The sequence below is a fragment of the Stegodyphus dumicola genome, chromosome 3 (genome assembly GCF_044657685.1).
Source record: "Stegodyphus dumicola isolate Sdum_Otavi_A_Nest chromosome 3, ASM4465768v1".
In the NCBI taxonomy this organism is placed as follows: domain Eukaryota; kingdom Metazoa; phylum Arthropoda; class Arachnida; order Araneae; family Eresidae; genus Stegodyphus; species Stegodyphus dumicola.
The window spans coordinates 125,025,269-125,045,783 of record NC_140770.1 but is presented as its reverse complement, the minus strand read 5'-3'; the positions used below and the strand labels follow the sequence as shown (position 1 = coordinate 125,045,783).

Sequence of the window (20,515 nt, the reverse complement as noted above, 5' to 3'; positions counted from 1 at the left end):
ATAAAAAATCAATGATTTAATATGGTTTGAGAGCAACTATGTTAGTAAAATTAGCCTGTTTAATTAAACTAAAATTTCTGCTATCTCATTTTCGTATCAAATTTATATCAACTAATTCATTATAAATGGAATAAATTACTTTTAATTTCCCTCAAAAACCAACAATTTTATTTTTTTAGTTGATGACATACACAGCATGCACTTTAATAATATACTCTTTTATTTAAATTTTTAGGAGTAACTTTTTAAAACAATTCTAGCAAACCAACCAAACGACAACTGACTGCCACGACAGCTCAATTTGTTTTTCCTAAAATGTCATAGCTAACAGAAAGAATTTTCTCTGTAGTTAATCGTTTGCTGCGATCAAGTAAACATATGCTTTCATGGGATCGAAAGCTGAGCAAAGAATAAAAATCAGTTTTGCTATGAAGCAAGAAAAATAACAATACAGATTAACAGAGAAGAGAAACAGCCAAAGCAAAACATAAAACTAGGCAAGCGAACAGCGTGGTGTTTGGCATTGATTTAATGGAAACTCTATGGATTTCGAGGCCCACCAGCGGCAGAGCGGTAAAGTCGCTGAACACTGGAAGTTCGATCCGGATAAACTTTCCTTAATAATAAAAATAATAAAAGCTCTATATTTCCCCCGAAACTCAGCCAGTATGAAGTCACCGAAATAATTCTTTCTCGCTTAAAACCAAACTGTTGCCAACAACAGAATATGCACAGAATAAAGAGTTTTAAGTTTTCAGCATTGTCCTCAATTGTATATAGTCTTTCAGAGTTAAAAAAAGCCTACATAAAATGTTTTTCTATGTAAAAAAATAAACTTTCTTTCCAATAAAAATAACAAATGCTCAATATTTCCAGCAAATATCACCCAGCATGCAGCCACCAAAAAAATTCTTTCGCAGTTACAGTCTGCAGTTCATGCAGCTTCAACACTATGCCACAGTTCACCGACAGTAGTGGATGGTGAATGTTATCATGTTGTTGGTGATGGATCATGAAAATATGCTGGCCGGGGAAACAGTTGAGCACTTTCTGTACCGAGGAAGACCTGGACAGTACGGGTAACATGCACTCATGCACTATACTGCTGAAACAAAGCGTTAAGAAGGTCTCGAAGATAGGACAAAGCCACCGGCCTTACCACGTCAGAAACATAACGGTTGCTGTTCACTGTGCTGGAAATGCAAACAAAAGGTGATCGAGACGTGTATCCAATGTCATCCCATCCCATCACTCAAACTGATGGGTCAGTATGAAGATGTCGAACGCAAGCTGACAATATGGGTTCTCCACAGTGGCGCCAAACTCGAATGCGGTTATCGTGATGCTATACACAGAACTGGCATTCGGCTGTAAGGATGACGTGACGACATTCCTGTATTCAGGTTCATCGTTGGTCACACCTTTGAAAATGCTCCTGTTAGTGACGCAGCGTCAAGGGTATCTGAAGCCATGGTCGCCGTGCTGACAGTCCTGCTGCAAATCGTTGAACTGTTCAAGCAGAAATTGTCTTGCAAACGACTCCATTTCTCCGTGACATGGTGGTACGATCCCTTGTGGCCATGCGGATATGATGTCTGCTCTTCTTGACTAATAGTGATGGGAAACGCTGAGATTCTGCACGACGTTCGGTATGACTGTCCTGAACCATAGATTCCATATTCTGTGCACACTCATGGAATCTCGACCGACGCGAGTAGCAATATTGCAGTACAATAAATAGTAAACTGGATAAGTTATAAACCTTTTCCTCGAGCAAAATCAGACAAGTGTTGAATGGCATTTCTCCTTCTTGCATAAAGTATTACAACAACTTTCTTAGCCGAAAACAAAGTTCAAATGCTAACCTGCTGCTGAGTATGAAAAACCTGCTGTAAAATCTCTGGTTTTATGCACATTGTAGGTGTCGCTACTGCTACTGCTTTGCATGAATGCGCTGAAAATATAATTGTTTGCACATCACAGCATGTTCTACCAGTCATGCAAATTTTAGACGTGTGGCGTGCCGCCTTCCTGATGTAGCAATTTTAAAAGCCAGCAATGTATAGGTATTATTTCTGTTAGTTAAATACAGTAAAGAGAGATCACAAGGACTTAAGTACATCCTTTTTTCAAAAGAAAAGTTCTGGTTTAGTTCGGGAATATCATGTGCGTCACGGTACTTTCTTTATTTCAGCAAAAACATCCAGTATGTTTTTTGTTAAAATATAATTATGAATAATTTCTACGAATAAGTGATTAAAATATTTTCAAAATATTAAAGCATAATTTTATTACGGATATGCAGGCACAAAATACCCAGTTTCGTAAAAACCTCGTACTACACTGATTTAAAGATCGGAAATTAACAACATAGAATAACTACTTTTTAATAATAGTTTTCCCTACAGGTAAAACAATTGGTTTTGCCTGCGCCAGTAATGGGCAATCTATGAAAGATTTTAAAAGTTAACCCAACAGGTATAAGGCGAAAATGAAAATAACAAGTCCGTGATTAGTCATAGACGGGGGGGGGGGAAGTTGTACTAAATGATTAAATTACTGCAGACTATTTCTTAACTCAACGTTCTTGCAATTGCAATATCTGTGTCCTTGGAAACTGTAGTCAAATTCGACTTCATAACAGGAAATAAAATTTGAGAGTGATCATATTGGGCTTATCATAAAAGGCAATTTTCCCGCTGATAACTGATTTACTTAGTGGCGTTTTTGTGATACATTTGAGTACATATGAACAAAATTCTGCATCTAATTTTGAAAGAATATTCCAGAAGCAAACACAAGCCAACTTCGGAGACATTTTTGTTAATCGTACAAAGAACAGTTTATAAAACCGATTTTATTTGTACACTAGTATTTTTTACATGATTTTAATTTAACATAATATAGAAACGAAGATTTAAATTCTCGTTTTATCCGAGTTATTTTAACTTTACTGTAACAGCACCTTTTAAAAACATCCTCTTTAATTGAGTTCTTATAAAATATTTCTATGAAAGAAAATGCTGTTAGAATCTACTTTTACAATACTACTGCCATTGAGTACCTTTTTTTTTTTTTTTTTTTTTTTTTTTTTTTTAATAGTTAATAGGAAAATTTGGGAATTTATGGCTGAAAATGCGCATTTTGAGCCATAAATTCCCAAGATAAAAACTATACTAACAGTTTTGTGTATTATTACATATAACACAAGCTAAATTTCTTTTTTTAAGTATTATCAAAATTTTTACTTATATTTGTGAACTTGAATGCATTTAGAAAAAACAAATTTAAGCAGCTTACGAATAGGAAAATGAGATAAAAATCCTTTTGCTAATATTTTATAGAATGTATTGAACTAGGAGAAAATGTTGCTGTAATAAAATACACTAATGTAAAAACTGTTATACTGTATTTCAACCTGAGCATGAATTGGTCAAAAAGTGATAAAAAAATCTAATACAATAAATGAGCTCTATAGGCAATTCACATGTTTCGTAAAATATGTTATCTGGAATTATTTGCATATTATTTCCTTCAAGAACAATATACTTTATACATGTTCATAAATTTCGTATAACTTTTCAGATTAAGATTTAAGATATAGTTTATTTGAAAGCAACTTCTCTTTTGTAATGATTTTCATTACTAGTAGTAATCTTATATTTTCCCCCATGCTTTTTTTTTAATACATGGTTATTTTTGCAATTTTTTTTTTCAGAATTTATTTGCCATGTAAAAGCATAACTAAATCATACTTTTTTTACACGAAAGAAAGGCTATTAATTTCCTTTTGGCATTTTGCGTCGAAAACTTTAAAAGTCTCAATCACTTTTCAAATTGTTGCCACCAAATATTATCTCTCTGTATTATATTTAAAGAGATTAAATAATGAAGAACCTGCATAGCTGTATGTATGTTTCTCGCATTGTGATAAAACAACTGTACCTAGAGGCATTCAATTTTGAATGACGTAATCCTACTGCGAATCTGGACATTTGGTAGCCCAAATTTGAAATTTGGAATTTGTTTTATTATCGATTTCATATTTTGTAAAACTTTGTATCGATTTCATATTTTGTAAAATTTTGTAAACGAATTTTTGACTAACAAACTCAAGGATTTCAAAGCCAGCAATGGCAACGTTGTACAAAAAAAAAAAAAAAAAAAAAACTCTGCGATATTGCTGTTGAATTGAATTTTACGGTTTAAGTGCGAAGAATATGATATTTAATAAATAGAGGTAACACACAAAACGTTAAAAAAGTCTCTTTAGGGGTAATATAAAATCTGAAAGCTCTCAGATTTTTTAATTATAATATATTTTTAATTAGCATGTCTTTTTGACTTTAATAAAATCTAACTTTTTTATCGTTTTGAATTAAAAAAAAAGTAACTCTTTTTAGGTTAGAATTCAAAGCCCGCGAAGATACTTAGTGTCAAATGTTTTTCAAAATTCTCTACACTGGAATATCCCATCCCTAGAAAAAATTATTTTTTCTTTATCCTTAGAAAGTGAACACGACATTAATGTATTTTCAATTCATTTTTAATATTTATTTATTTATTTTTAGATGATAGAGGTTCCATTACCTCACCCCTTCAATATATATAAATATATATATGATTTCATTGTTTCTCTGAGTCGAAAAAGGTTTGAAAACTATTAACATAACGTTTCACTTGAATCTGTAGTTAATATCTCAAAAACATCCATTTACTAAAATACGATGTATTAGTAAAATAAGAGCACGAATATTATTAGTAACACTATATCATTCGAGAACAATGAAAATAAAGTTCATGAGATTGGGGGGGGGTGCGAAAACCAATAGTGTGTATGCGCATTAAGAGTTATATGTATAAAAACATAAAATTAAAAACAATTAATTAAAAACACTTTTTAGAAAAACATGACTAGCTTATTTGAAAGAATTTCCAGCCGGCATGTATTTTAGACGCGTTCATATTATGTATAAAAATAAACTAGCCGAACATTGCTGGCTTAAAATTCATAATAACTACGCAATCTCAATTTTAATCCTTAAATTATATTGAAGCGTGGATATATACAATTTTAAACTACCCTATATTTTTAATAGTACTGTTCGTTTACGAGTTAAATTTTTCTTAATTTCATGATTGAGAATTTGTGTTTAATTTTATATGTATCATAAACATATAAAATTCCCCTTTTTATTCCATTAAATAATTGTCAAATTTTTGTTTAAATACTACTTATACGGATACAATATTGTGACAGAAACCGGAAAAGTTTTCTCTCTAAAATTTACTTCACATTAAAATTCAATGTGCTTTAGAAAATTCACAATATCATATCTTGAGTTCTCTTCCATAATAAATCATCTCTGTGAAAAAGAGTAATACAAGACTATTTTCTAACAGTCACAAAGATGAATTTATTATTTAGCTAAATAAAAACGCATAATAATATTAGGTATTTGTTTCTTAACTTCAGCTTTCGAACATTATTTAAAAATATGATGAAATTTTACTTATTTTATAATCTAGTCTACAATTTTTTTATTATAATCATTGTGATTTTTGGTATGTCACAACTGTCATTCTTATTTGCAAACTCATACTACTGTGCAATAATTTTTGCCTTTTAAGTATCATTAAACTAAAAACAATGATGATTTTAAACTAATCATTTGAACGACGATTTTAAACTTGCCTGAAGTCATTTCTTTTCTAATGAAAAGAATAGTTTCTTTTTAATCAGCATCAGCTCAGATTTACTTTTCGGGCAGCAGCATAAACTATTTTGAATTCTTTTTGAACGGTCTTTTTGTGTTTTAAAACTAAAGGGGGGGAAAAAATTTTACTTTTGTTTGATTATTCTTACGTTTTAAAAAACAGAAAACTCAACACAAAAGTGGGTAAAACGTTTCAACAATTATTAAACGCTACTTTATTGCATCGAAACTTTTGAATAGCGTCAAATAACTGAGCGAATAATTTCACATTCTGATACTACTATGTTCAAGCAAGTTAAAGTTAACAAACGCTAGAGTTTATCAAATCTTAAAAATGAAAAAGATGTACCCATGTAGTTTAAAAATAAAACACTAATTTTGGTTATATAAATTTATGTAATAATTATTTACAAACTTGACAAGAATCGAAAAGGCCCAACGAATTTTAGGAGACGATTTGATGTTGTATACGCTTCAGCAGGTTGACGTAAGTTTTTTCCTGAAGATGTTAATAATCGTACAAAATTGTCCCTTTCGTAATGAATTTACAATTATTAAAATCAAATACAATTAATATTACGAATTTTGTATAATCTACTTAACCTAAAAAACAAGCTAAAACATCCCATACCTATCAGAAATTGCTATTATGTGTTTCAAAGTGTTTTTATTGTTAATATAACATTTTCCCCACTCACCAGTATTTTGCCCAGTAACCTGCAACACTTATTTCCCATTCAGATGCGTTTTATTACAAGTGCTTTTGGCTATGTTCGTGTAATTTAAGGTGGAAAAAATAAAACTATCAAAGAAAAATCATTAGAGAAATACTTTCAGAATATATTTCTCTTTATCCAAGATTGTACGCTAAATATATGGCTTTATATTTACCATTTTAGACTTAAGCAAATAAAGAAATTTTATTATTTTATTAGCAAATAAAGAAAGGCTATATAAAAAAAACCTGATCTTTCAAACAATGTAAAATAAAGAAAACACAAATTCTAACTAAAGAAGAACCGAACTCAGATTTCCAATCTTTAATTCTAGTTGCTTTTTGCTTTATTCATATATATTTAAGTTTGAGTTCAAAAGGAAGCTGCTAAACGTTTTAGATCTGATATAAGTATAGAATCATAAATCTGATAACCTTTCGAACAAGATACAATAGAAATTAATAAGCTTTTTTAAATTTACATTTTAGGTTTAGTAACAATTTTACAATCTAATAAGCTTTCTCATCTCCGTTATTTGAGCTTATTAGCATTAATAATTGATTTTATTTTCAGAAAGAATTTGTTTAAATTTGCACAGAGAATCAAATGTACACAGTCTTAAATATTTGAAAATTAAAATATCGCAAAGATAAGCACTACTCAAGCAAATGACGACTATCAATTTAAACAATGACAGCACTCCATCAATAAAAATATGCTCTTCAAAGATTAATTATAGAGTTTAAAAAACTGTACATTAAATCCTAAATAACTAAATAGCTTATTTCAAATATCTAAGCAGTTAGAATCAAATACCTCAATATATAGATTTAATTTTTTAATTTTATGGCATAAATTTAATCGATCCGACATATGTGATTCAATGATTTTATTTAATTAGATTCAATGATTTTATTTAATTAGATTTTGAGAATATTATCGACAAGAGATTGTACGGTAAAAATGCATAGTTACAAAAGCAATTCTAGAATAGTTTAATGTGTGTTAAGCGATATTACATATTTACGAAACACATTTTCTTCCGTTAAGAGGATTCTAATTTTAATAAAGATTAATAGAACAAGCAAATTTAATTTACATTTTTCTATTTTTTGTTAACGATATGAGAAATTTCAATATATATTATCAATCAATCAGCTTAATTAATTTGGCTTTAATTAGATATAGCTGACCCTTGAAAATATAGGGGATCTAATCATTACACAGTCAAATAACTCCGCATATAGTTGAATCCAAAAAAATCCCACTGCTAAGAGCTCATAACTGACAATACGTTATATGAGCCATAAATAGTGTTTAAAAAAGTCAATATGAATGACAAAAAGGAAAGAAAATATACATTTATAATATTGCGTTACGATTACCGATATCTATGTTTATGACTTCTGCTTACTTACTGTATGAAATGTATGTTTGTACTTTCATCGATATTGTCTTACGAGATGTGGTACAGTGTAGATATTATATTGTGTCTACTCTTAACACTAGATAATGGAAATAAAAAACTTCTGCAAGACATCGCTGCCAACTTTGAAATATGAAAACCGAGAGATTTTCGAGCTGCGAGTCCACACAACTTCCGATAGACTAGAAACTGATAAAATTAACTCTTAAGGATTACTCTTTATGGAAAATTCAGGTTGTTAAAATAATTATGGCGTGATTTTGATAAAAATTATTAAATTAATGTTATTATTATAAACTTTTATTTAATTATGCATTTTGGTTAATTCGCTTTGATTTTATGACTTATTAAAATTTTAAATTTATGAAAAACCTAAGGAAGGAAGCTTTTTGCTTATCAAAGTGCTTTTAAACATGATGAAAACAAAATTAATAATTAATGTGAATATAAACACGAGAATCTGTTTACAGATTTAAAATATAAATAAATACGAGAATTTAATTATTAAACAATATTTAAATTTTTATATAAAAAGGTCTATAACCCTCTATAACTGATTAAAATAGTTCAGATTAAATAGAAATTAATCCAAAAAAAATCCCCCTAAAATCATCTGGTGGGGAGGAATGAAATTTATATAAGAAAGGTTTCATTAAAACATGACAAAATAATAGGCTTAGCTTTATTTTAGAATTTATCATTAAAAGTTTCTTTATGGCATTTCTTTTCCCTTCGTCACTTAGTCATTAACAATTATTCTAGAACAACATTTAAAAGAAAGAATCTAAATTCAGGCATATTAAAAATCGGAGGATGTAATGAAAAATCGGAAGTCACCGCGATTTTACCGCAATTAGATCTGTGTTATGAATACATTTAATTGTAGTTAATTGTATAATATTGTAATATCCTATTGTTATCAACACATTCATAATTACCCCTATACGTCTACACTATGCAATTTGTTTGAGGTTTCTTAAAACTACCGCAGCCTTTATAAAATATTATTTCTGACAGATTTACTGAATAGAAAAATATTTATTTAAAAATATCGATAGGCACTTCAAGGGTCAACTATAGTTTGATTGGAGACGTAGCAGTTAATCAGTATTAACCAAACACTCGAAAAAAACTAAGTTACTTTAACAATTGTTCCAAAGTTATCGCGCATCAACAAATGCGTCTGGTCACTTCCCCGAGTCGCTGACGGCAACCCTAGCTCACACCCCCACACCTAGGCAAAGTCCGACAGCAAAACAAACACCCAAGTTTGCCGGACAGTTTTCTCATCCCTCCCAGCAGGCGCATTCCACGGCTAACACCCAGCCGCTCACTTTTAAGCCTAACCATCGGCGCGAGAACTGCGAAGAACGACACGGCGGCACAACAAACAAAAATTCCTCGAAAAAGAATTGCTTTGGAGAGAAGAAAAATGCTTTTCCTACCAGAGGTCCGAAGGCCGTTGTTGTCTACACACATATCCCACAGAGGATGAAGAAAAAGAAGCTTGGAAACCCAGGAAGGAGGTGACGTGAAGAGGGAAAAAAATTCCAAAACACACCAGTTATTTGAAATGACTACAAAAATCTTGGGGCTCTAGGTCTTCGTATTTCTTAATTCGGAATCATCGATGAGGTTTAATAGTTCCGCTTCAGCAGCGACGTTCCTTCGCGTTTGCCGTCAGAGGCAACACTGAAGCTTCGCCAAAAGACGCGAGAGACTGAAGCAAGAGACGAAGAGGAGATCTTCTCGCGTGGTGGATAAGCACTGCCATCTATTGTTCTCTGGGCGCATGACCGCGCGTCAATAAAAAGATTCCGGGAGTATCGGGTGTCGGCGACGCGGGAAGTGTGACGGTGAGTATTCCCGCCACGCATACGGAGTGGATCTTCCGAGTTAGGCTTAGTCGGCAGGCGAGCGCTTCTTAGTTGTAGTTTCTGCCGAAGAAAAACCGACAAATTTTGCACACGTAAAAAAGAAAAGCGAGTGTAAAAAGCGTTGTATATAGTTTTGTCGCCATGGTATTCCGATTTTTTAAATTTTGGCTGAAACAAATCATTTTAAGATTTTGCAATTCAAATTGCAGAAGAAATTCGATTAGGGCGTTAAAAAATATATTTCAGCAAGTTCAGTTGTAGAAAAGTATAATCCAGCCTTATTGTTCCCCTTACTTAAAAAAGCTGACATCTGAATTGTGTGTTTCGAAATTTATGGTAATAAAACAACCCAGTTTCAAAATTCTTTCACAAATTTCAAAAATTTATGATAAGAAATTCAGAATAAGTATAAAATGCAACGTATGAAATGAATTAAAAAATTGATAGAGGATAATTTCAAGAAACGCAAACTAAGCTACATCCTCTAAGAAGTTTCGCTGAAAGATATTTTTTATTTTATATATAAAAACTTACGCAGAGGAAAACTTACGCATTCCAAAATTAATTTAAAAATCTGTATTAAAGTAAATTAAAGTAAAATCTTTATCTTTCTTCTCCTACCCTACCTAAAATGATAAATTCTATAGATAGCAGGTTAACAGATTTTAGGAAATCTGCTTAAATAAAGGGATGTTTTCGAGAAGGACTTCGTAAAATACACTGGCTCGTATCCATATCCATATGGAGAAAACGAGGGAACATACACCCAGTCCACTGATCAGAAATCGATTACCAATGTTATTTACTCGGCCACTGGTAAACGACTTTTCATAGACGAAAAGACATGTAAAAATCATCTACTAAATTAAGTACAATAACGTCAGTTACTATTAAACCCATTTACGGTTTAATCCCATTTACGGTTTATAAGTAAATGCATTGCTGAGTAATACATATACGCAGATTGCAAGCAAAGGTGTCTCTAGGTAAAATCACTTTTTAATATTTATTTTAAAGTTTTTTAAATGTAAAGAGTTAGAAAAACTGATTGAACTTTCTGATCATCTTTGAAAGAAATATGACAATGTTTTTCTCTGCGCATGCGTTATTCAGAGATGTCATACTTCACAAATCATGCATCAAATTTCACTAATAACATCGTTATAATGTTGCACTAAATAATTTCGGTAGCTTAAAATAAATAAAGGCATTTTGCTAAACTTTGTCGTATTTTTACTTTTTCCTTTATGTTTTTATTTAAAAATTCTTTTTTAAATAAAAATATAAAATTTGTATTCTATAAAAATAATAAATGCCCTATACCGCAATCGAAACTCGCCAAAGAAAAATTCTTTTGAATTAAAAAACAAAATTATTGTCAATTATAGAATATGAATTTTTCCCAAAAGACTTAAGATTTGTAGCGGATCAATAGTCATCATAATTTCTTAAGAAATTATGATGAATACAGAATTAAGTTCAAATTATGTAATATTAAATTAACCGTTACTTTTTAACGTGAGTTATTTTATTAGGGATACTGTGATCTTAGAAATGTAAAGTATTTACCCTGTGAATGTAAGATTCAAACAGTTGTAGGATATATGTTTGCATATTTATTGTCCATGGTGCACCATCTGAAGAATAAATGAGGTGGGGTTATGATTCGTTTTTATTTTCGAAAACCGCAAATGTGAGTCCTTTTTATTTAAAATGTCGGATAAAATAATACAAATGCGCACCTGCTTATTTTGCAAAATCTGCAAAGTGAGAGCTTTAACATTTCAAATGAGTCAATACGAAATTTTTAATATTCTTTTGCGTTTATTTTGTAAAAACCGCAATTATGAAATTCCTTTTTAACATTTCGAATAAAATTATACAAAATATGTACTACTGGTTTGTGATTGTTTTACAAAAAATCCAAAACCGGGATTTTTTTTTTGGGGGGGGGGGGCTTTTTTTTTTGTTTGTGTATATCTTCTTTAAAAAAATGCAAAATCATTTTTTAGCATTTCGAAAAAGGCAACACAAAATTTGTAACCAAATGTGAGATACTTTTTATTCTAAATAAGTGCTTCGAATAAGGACAATACAGAAGTTGCAATGCAATTTTATATGTATTTAGTAAAACATCCTCCAATCCTTCTTTAACATTTCGAATAAGACAATACAAAATTTATATTATTGCATTATGCTTATTCTGTAAAAATCGCAAATATGAGATATTATTTTTGACATCAAAATACAGACAATACAAAACTTTTGCTATTGTTTTGTGCTTCGTAAAAACAGCAAATGTGAGATCATCTTTAATGTTTCGAAAAAGACGACGCAAAATTATTCATAATTAATGAGTTATATGCGCGCATTTTTCTGTACTTATACAAGGCTTTTTTCACAATAGAATAAATACATTTTCTAAAAATATGCAGCACAGACAGTGAGAAATTTCGCATAGCTTCAAAAAGGAAAAGTATTTCTGAAACTGCCATTTTATTTCAGTAAAATTTTCCACGATTATGTCTTAACATCTACAATAATTGGCGGAAAATGAATGAAATATGAAAATTTTTCATCTTAAACTAAAGGAATACCCGTAGGAAAAATAAATAATTTCTATTTTGCTCATGCAATTATTATTACATTTATATTTTGTTTTGGACAACAAAATCTGGAACCAAAAATGTGTATACATCATTAAATATTTGCTTCAAAAACTATATTATTTAACAATATTAATATTATAAAGCTAAAATAAAAAGTGAAAGTATTGTTCGGTGCATTTAAAAGAGAAAGGCGACGCATGTGAATTAAAAATGTAAAATTTTCTGGAATAAAAACTGAATTACAACTCAAATAAGAAAGAAACAAAAATGACTACATAAATGCACACAAAAATCTATTAATATATATAACGCTAAAACAGTAGTCAATAAAAAATGTAATAAAGAACGAGCTTTTCTTTTAATTCGATATGAGCATTAAAAGCTATAAGCTAAAAAATGAAGTTGTACGTTAAAAGATAAAGTTTCTTATTTGCGAAATTCAAATTACATTTGAAATTAGTACAGTTATTTGCGAGGTTGTTCGAATAATAAAATGAATAAAAACTAAAAAGGTTTTTATATTTTAAGTTAATTAAAGCATAATTTAGGCTAAATATTGTGTCTTTTAGAATCAATATCAATTAGAAATATTCGTCTGTAGCAAAATTTTTTCGATACATCTTCTCTCAAAATGTTTTTTGCAGAAACAGTTATTATTAAATAAGATTACTAAAAAAGAATGCAGCCCAACCGGTATAGTGGTTAGCGTCGCTGACTGCCGTGTTGGAGGGCGCGGGCTCGAATCCCGGAGAAAGCATGGATGTTTGCAAATGTATAGTGTCCGTGCGGCATGGGGCCATTCTAAATACGTGGCGAGTTGGGAGTCCTCTCGAGAGTTTGTGGTAGGGAAAGAGAGGTGGGAGACCCTCGGACCCCTTCCCTCGGAGTGCTCTCCATTAAAACTGGGAGCGGAACTGAGCTAAATTATCACCTGTAAGGCTGTTGCCAACGACAATCGTAAACTCCATCCTTACCACGAGAATTTTCGTGGGCTTGGGCTGACTATAGGTCAGACAAGTGAGCATTAGCAACAACAACAATAAGTAAGCAAATTTAGTTTCTCATGACTAAGCGAGAATTCAAATTTCAATTAGAGGCCCACCTAATTTAATTATTAATTAGAGGCCATCAAATTTCAAATTAGAGCGGTAAAATCGCTGAATACTGGTAGCTCCCATCTACGTCTGATTCCAGGCAAACGGGCTGGCTGCATGGACATTTTCATGGCTTTCAACATGTGTATATATGAGCTAGTTTTCCTTAGGCAGTCCTCTACGAAGGCATTCATCTCTACTTAAGCAGATCGCCATAGTGTGCTTTGTCATAATCAACTAATTTTTTAAATAATTTTGCCATAATCAATCAAATTTCAATTGATTACTGCTATTTCGATTGATCGAAATATCGAAAGATATGTTTTACCCGATATTTTCAAATATTAAATAAATACTTCTTAATCCCCGAACCGGGAGGGGGGAAACTAAGGGAGATTTTCGCCCGACCATTGAGTAAAATTTGGCTGGACTACCCGATGGTTTAATACGCTGAAACCATGCTATTCCTTTGAAAAATGCATTAATAGCATTGGATTTTTTAAACGAAAATTAATTTTTTATTTATTTTAAAGTAGTGAATAAATACTTTAAAAAAATAAATTTTAAAGTAGCGGAATATCCTAATGTATGAAATTAAGAACATTGATTAAGAAAACAATAATGAAGTGAAATACAATAGATTTTTGATAATCCGCGCTATCCAATGGAACTTACATTCATATCCAATAAAATATGCATGGATAATAAGAAAATGTGGATAACATGAAAATTGCTTTGAAAAAACGTATTTAATGCAGAAGTGCTATAAAAATGAAATGAAATTTTAAATACGCATAAAATATTATTAAAAATGGGGTTAACTAAAATATTAGTAAAATTAACAGAAATTTTCAGTTTTTCTTCAATGAAAAGTTAGCTGAATTCCCATTTTAAGATCCATGCCTACATTCTTTCAAACCATATGGCAATATGAGCTAACTTAGGATATCAACCAACAGTTTATTCATCCATGTTGAATAACATCTTGTATACACATTCCTATATACTACAGCAACTAAAGCTGCTTTTTCACCTTCGTTTCCTTTTTCGCGATTTCTGTTACCTTCTTTTGAGTCATCGAATCAAGAATATCTACATCTGATAAAAATCTACAGCCGCCATTAATACTTAATTACTTCATTTGCACTTCTATGTTTTCTTGGCGTATACTTTTGAATCCCAGAAATAATTTAAAAGTGGCTCAAATCTGCCAGCGCTTCATCAACGTAAGACTCCTACTTTAAATACCTATTGATATCCAAACTAACACAAATTAGAACATCAGTATGGGAGACTAATTACATTTCAAAACTAAATTAAGAAAGAACTTAAAAAATATTTAAAACTGCTATACTCAATATTAAGGCATATACACAATAAAATTACATACATTTAATACCGTTTATAGCAGTCTAAACAATTTTTTATAGTTTTCTCCGCCTTTCTTAAAGCAAAATTTCATGAATAGAATGATAAGATTTTCTTTTGTTTTCCATAACAATGTCTTTAATTCTTTCAAGCATCTCGAGAAAAATTTTCTATTTTACCATTCATATTGCGAATAATGACCACACATGGAAGAAAGAAAAAAAAAAAAAAAAAGAAAAGAAAAGAAAAAAGAAAAAAAAAAAAAAACTAAACTCTGTGGCGTAACAACCCTTGGTGGGCCATGACCTTCCAGTGCAATGGTATCTGCCATCTGGACCGTGAGTCCCGGGGGGGGGCACGAGCACATACCCTAGACAAGTGGTCAACTTATCGCAGGATCCCCAGTAATCATCACATATAAAAGAATTAAAAAAAATGCTTGATTATTCTTCTTTTCCTTCGATAGTAACTTTTTGTGGAAAAATAATGCAGCAATACCTCGCATAGTGCGGGTTAGATCAGTCCAGATTCCAACAGTCAGTTTTGAAAATGTCAAAACAAATTAAACTTTAATGCAGCAAAATAAAAAGCAAACTATTAAAAAAAATGCTGAAAGTTTTTCAGATTTTACATTACGCCCAAAGAGACATTTTTTAACGTTTTGTGTGTTACCTTTATTTATTAAATATCATATTAGTTGCACATAAACCATAAAATTCAGTTCAACAGGAAAACCGGAAAATAATTTTAAAATGAGCATATCTTTAAAATTTCCGATACACAGTCACGCGTGCTGGAGATAAAGTTCCCCCTCCCCGTACAGTGTTGCCATTGCTTGCTTTGAAATCTCTGAGTTTGTTAATCAAATATTCGTTAAAGTTTCACAAAATATGAAACCGATAATAAAACAAATTCCAAATTCGGGCTTCCAGATGCCCATGTTCGAGGGGAAACGTACATTATTCAAAATTGGATGGCCCTATTTACCGTTGTTTTATCACAATGCGAGAAACATGCCTACATTTATGCAGATTCTTCATTATTTCATTTCTTTAAATATAATGCAGGGCTCTAATATTTGGTGGCAACAATTTGAAAAGAGAACCGACATTTATAGTGAACCAACGTAAAATGCCAAAACGAAATTAATAGTCCTTTTGGTCAAATTGCCTCTTTGGACTAAAATAGAACACACATTTTTTTTAATATAACCGTTTTTTTTTTCCTTTATGCTATTAAGTCTTTTCGGGGGGTTTATTTTTTTGCGATTTTAAAGTTATGCAATTATTATAATAAATAATTATATATAATTATAATATAATGTAATTATAATTATAATAATATAATAATAATAAATCTCTTGAATTGCGTCAAATTGTTGTGCTTTTTTCTATTTCTCAAAGCCTTCAGACAACGTGAAAATACTAAGAGTTTGATCGTATGTGGCGTAGGTAGCACAAAAACGTTCTATGAATTAACTCGTAGCTGAGTCTAAACACAAATTTCGACCTACGAGATAACTCTTAGTTGGCAGCGAAAGTGTTAACATTCATTTAGTCATTCGCTTTGTATTTCTTCAATGCGCCATTTTCGCACATACATGATATTAGAAAATCTATTTATTTCTGTCCCCTCTACCTGGATTTACATTTCTGTCAAATATTTTTCCATCACCAAATTATAATTTTTTAGAAGAATTATTTTATAGGCACGAATAAAATTAAAATTCATCAGGTCACAGTTTTAACACATTTTCATATTGCACATAAAACATACACACTCATAAGAAAAAAGACATAATTTTTTAACTTTATTACTGTAAAGTAACGTCAAATTTGTATTCAACTAAATTTGTAAAATCTAACTTGAACTATAGGTTAATTAGTCTTAATTTCACTGAATGATTGAATTTTCGTGTAATTGTTTTAATATTTGAATAGGATATCAAAGGGTCATTACAAATTAAAGCCAGAATTCTGATTTACTTATTCTTCCTTTTATATAACACATATATATAGAGAAAGAGGGGGACAATATATAACTACACACATGTATAATCGACAGATAACAATAACAAATCAAAATTAAATTATGATAGGTGGGTTACTCGTAACAGGAAATACACATATCAAAAGAATAAAAAAAATTTCAAAATTTAAACAAAAACAATTCACAGACTGCTCTTTGCAAATGACCAAGAAATTTTCAAAAATGTTTTATATTTTTTATATCAGTTTCGTTAATTTTCTAAAACAGTGCTTGTTAAATTTTGAAATGTTTATCTTTTAACTCTGATGTGAGGCTTTATTAGACAGTAGCCTACCTTTCATAGTTTAATTTCGACTTATTATTATCCCTTTTTTAATTAACTAGCGAAAATGCCCGATGCCAGTTAAGTTAGATTGAGAGTAATGCATCTAACAACAGACAGAACGATACTGCTGTAATCCTTCTCTAATAACGATGCAAATAAATACGATTCATAGTCATGCATTTTTAAGTCTGATACGATATGGAACACATATAAAAAATTTCGATAGAGAAATAAGCTAATTCTCTCTCATTATATCAGAAACAATGACACGCAGTTTTGAATTATTTTCGACTTTCTTATCTGGTCGTGTAAAAGCTCAAGTTCCATTCAATATTTCGCCTAGATTCAATTTTAGCCGATTAAATGTGGCAAAAAATTTATCATATTTCATATCAGAAATCAATAACGCGAACAAACAAACACACACACAAACATTCTTCTTTTTGTACAGATTTTGTAAAACTTACAAATTTTTGATTAACAAACTCTACGATTTGAAAGCGAGCAGTAGGAACACTTTTTGACAAAAAGCATTTTTATCTCCAACGCGCGAGACTGTTGCCACTCGGAAAATGAGTGTGAAAATGAGCGCTTTCAGAGTTTTTAATTAGTATTTCGACTGATTAAAGTCGTAGGAAGATGGAAACAGTCGAAATGGCTTCCCACGAATTTTTGGAGTCGGGAATAATGTATTTAAAGTTTGGAAATGCTATTTTTATTTCATCGTAAAACTTAGAAGAACTTTTTTATTAACAAACTCTAGGATTTGAAAGCGAGCAATGGCAACAACTTTCGAAATAAAGTAGATTTTAATCTCCAGATTGCCAGAGTGTTGCCATTCGGAAAAATGAGGGCGAAAATGATCGCTTTTCCGAGTTTTTAATTAATATCTCTGATTTTAGCTACTTTTTTTGGGGGGGGGGGAAAGTGGACGTCGACCTTTTCCAGGACCCAGAAAAGAATTGTAGAAAGTTTTGTGACGATAGCTATAACAGTGACTGAGTTGTTAAAGAACAACCAAACACAAGGACTTTCTTCTTTATATATATATAGATTAATTTTGCAGCACAATGTGCGATTTTAATAATATATATCATCATAATTTGAAATTTCTCAATTTTTATTTATATACGAGTATATATACATATTACAATTGTAAAATAAAATTTAGTATTTTCTGAGTAGAAACAACCATAAAATGAAATAAAACAAAATAAAAAGACACAGATTTCAAGGCAAGAAATAATGAACTATTTAACACTATTAACAATGTAAAAAAGTTTTGAATGGTGTGAGAAATTTTTGAATGGCAGATGAGGAAATCTGGTAAAGTTGGGAGGGGGGAGGGAATGAGAAATGAAGGATTAATCAGTTTATAAATAGATGAAACAATCTTTACATTTAAAACCAAAACCCAGGAGAATGTAAATTCCATAGCTGCAATTCTGAAACTATGACACTTCTTACACTTTTAACAATTGATTTCTTATTAAAAATGTTAAGGAAGAAGTGTACAGATCATTGTTTCATTGTTTAAAAATACTATATTCAAATACATTAGTACATGATAGTACTGATGTATTTCATTAGACTTAATGAGTAGCATTAAGTGATATTTGATAGTTTTGGTCTCTGCTTCAAAACTATCAAATATCATTTAATGCTATTCACTAAAAGATATTTGTAACAGTCAGAAAATCTAGCATGTCTGGTAATCGATTGAGGAATAAAATAACCAAGCCACGTTCTACTCAAGCAAATATTAGGCTAATAAGTATAAATGAATCTTACTATCTCAAAAGAATACAGTTTAAATTCTTATTTTTTTTACAGCCTGGGCATATTTTGTAAATAGCTGGTTTGGAATATTTTGTACGCTACTTCGTAAACTTCTTAATCGACTGCCAATTTGAGGAACATTGCATTACGAATTTTGCTATTCTTACGTTGTTATAAATCTGCGAAATTATATGCTTTAAAGCTCAAGGAAGGAAAATCAACGCAGGTGAAAGTAGATTGCAACCGAGATTATTAAAACTTAAAAACTAACCATTTTATTGTACGGGCATAAACGTTTAACTGACCTTGTAACAACGGTTATTTATACAAATAATCTGACAAATTTCAGTCGGCAAGCATTAAAACGGAAAACTGAAAATCTTTGGTGACCTTGAAAAGATTTGCAACCTGATATATTCGATAAGGGGGAGCTTTCCAGGAAGTAACAGAGCGCCACGTGCCTACCTATTATTCGCCTCTTCGATAGAGGCCCTAGTCCCAAACCTCAACAAATTTTTTTCGGTCTTCAAAAAGCTCCTGTTGTGCAAATGAGGGGCATAAAGGGATGCATTGAATTTTTTTTTCTAGGAAGTAGGCTCAGAATTGTAACAGCCCTTTACCCGCACGAGAGCTTTCCGTTGCAACTTATATTCTGCAACAGAATTTTCATCATTTACTGGAAAATATTTTATCATTTTATAGAATGTTGCTAAGGAGAGCAAAATCATCCACTGATGAGCCATTCAGTATAGCATTAGTTACAAATTAAAAAGAGAAACATGCATAAATAATATATAAATGAGCCTTTCCATTTATTCACAGAGAAAAAAATCAGTATTAGTTATGTACTTAGCCCGAATGTAAGTCGCCATTGCACATAGCGTCTCAAATTAAAGCATACCCAAACCGAATTTCATTATAACGCTGCATTTATTAGTATATACGTTAACAGGGACTAACATGTGGCATATGGCTCAGAGGCAGTTCTAAACTCAGTCTTACTACAGGAGGTCCTGGAGCTGCTCTTCAGCTGCCTATAGACACAAGCCAGTACAGTACTTGTTAGCATAGTCACACTTTTAACAAGTGACTATGTCTATGTCTGAAGTCTATGTCTAAAATCTATGTCTGAAGTCTATCTCTGAAGTCTATGTCTGAATTTTTTATCAAGTGACTATGTCTGTTTTTTTAACAAGTGACAAGTCTGAAGTCACTTTTTAACAAGTTTATACACAGCGGCCCTGGTTGGTGATGCAATGTGAAATTTAGCTAGAAATTCAACTTGAAAAAACATGAAGTATACTTTGAATTAATTTCTTTAGTTCCGTGTTAATGCCATTTTCATGAAAGGACCTTCTGTCACGTGAGAGGGAGAGAATAGTTATTAATAAGATTCCTTATAATGCTATTACCTTAAAAAAAAAAAAAAAAAAAAAGAGTGTGTCTCCGAAAAGATAAACAGGTGATCGAACTAATCAGCTTTTCGGTTCGGTTAGGGTAGACTTTTATATGGGACACCCTATAGCTTCCTCTAGGCAGACAACTCTCGAGTATTGTGCACAATCGATTAAGCTCAATCATATTAACCCTTGTCTAATATGGCCATCAAGTTCGT

At 31.1% G+C, this 20,515-nt stretch overlaps 1 protein-coding gene across 3 annotated transcripts in view; it reads right to left on the bottom strand.

Moving 5' to 3' along the window:
• The window catches only part of LOC118199224 (zinc finger homeobox protein 3-like), a 448,036-nt gene that overhangs the window by 352,692 nt on the left and 74,829 nt on the right, over nucleotides 1-20,515 (bottom strand). Inside the window, exon 1 of one of the 3 annotated variants that reach the window (XM_085813278.1) lies at nucleotides 9,305-9,540. The exons of 1 other annotated variant lie outside the window; for it this stretch is intronic. The gene's annotated coding sequence lies outside the window, so the exon portion shown is untranslated. Of the gene's footprint in view, nucleotides 1-9,304; nucleotides 9,541-20,515 lie in introns of those variants that run through there. One more of the 3 variants, XM_085813282.1, reaches the window with a different exon arrangement.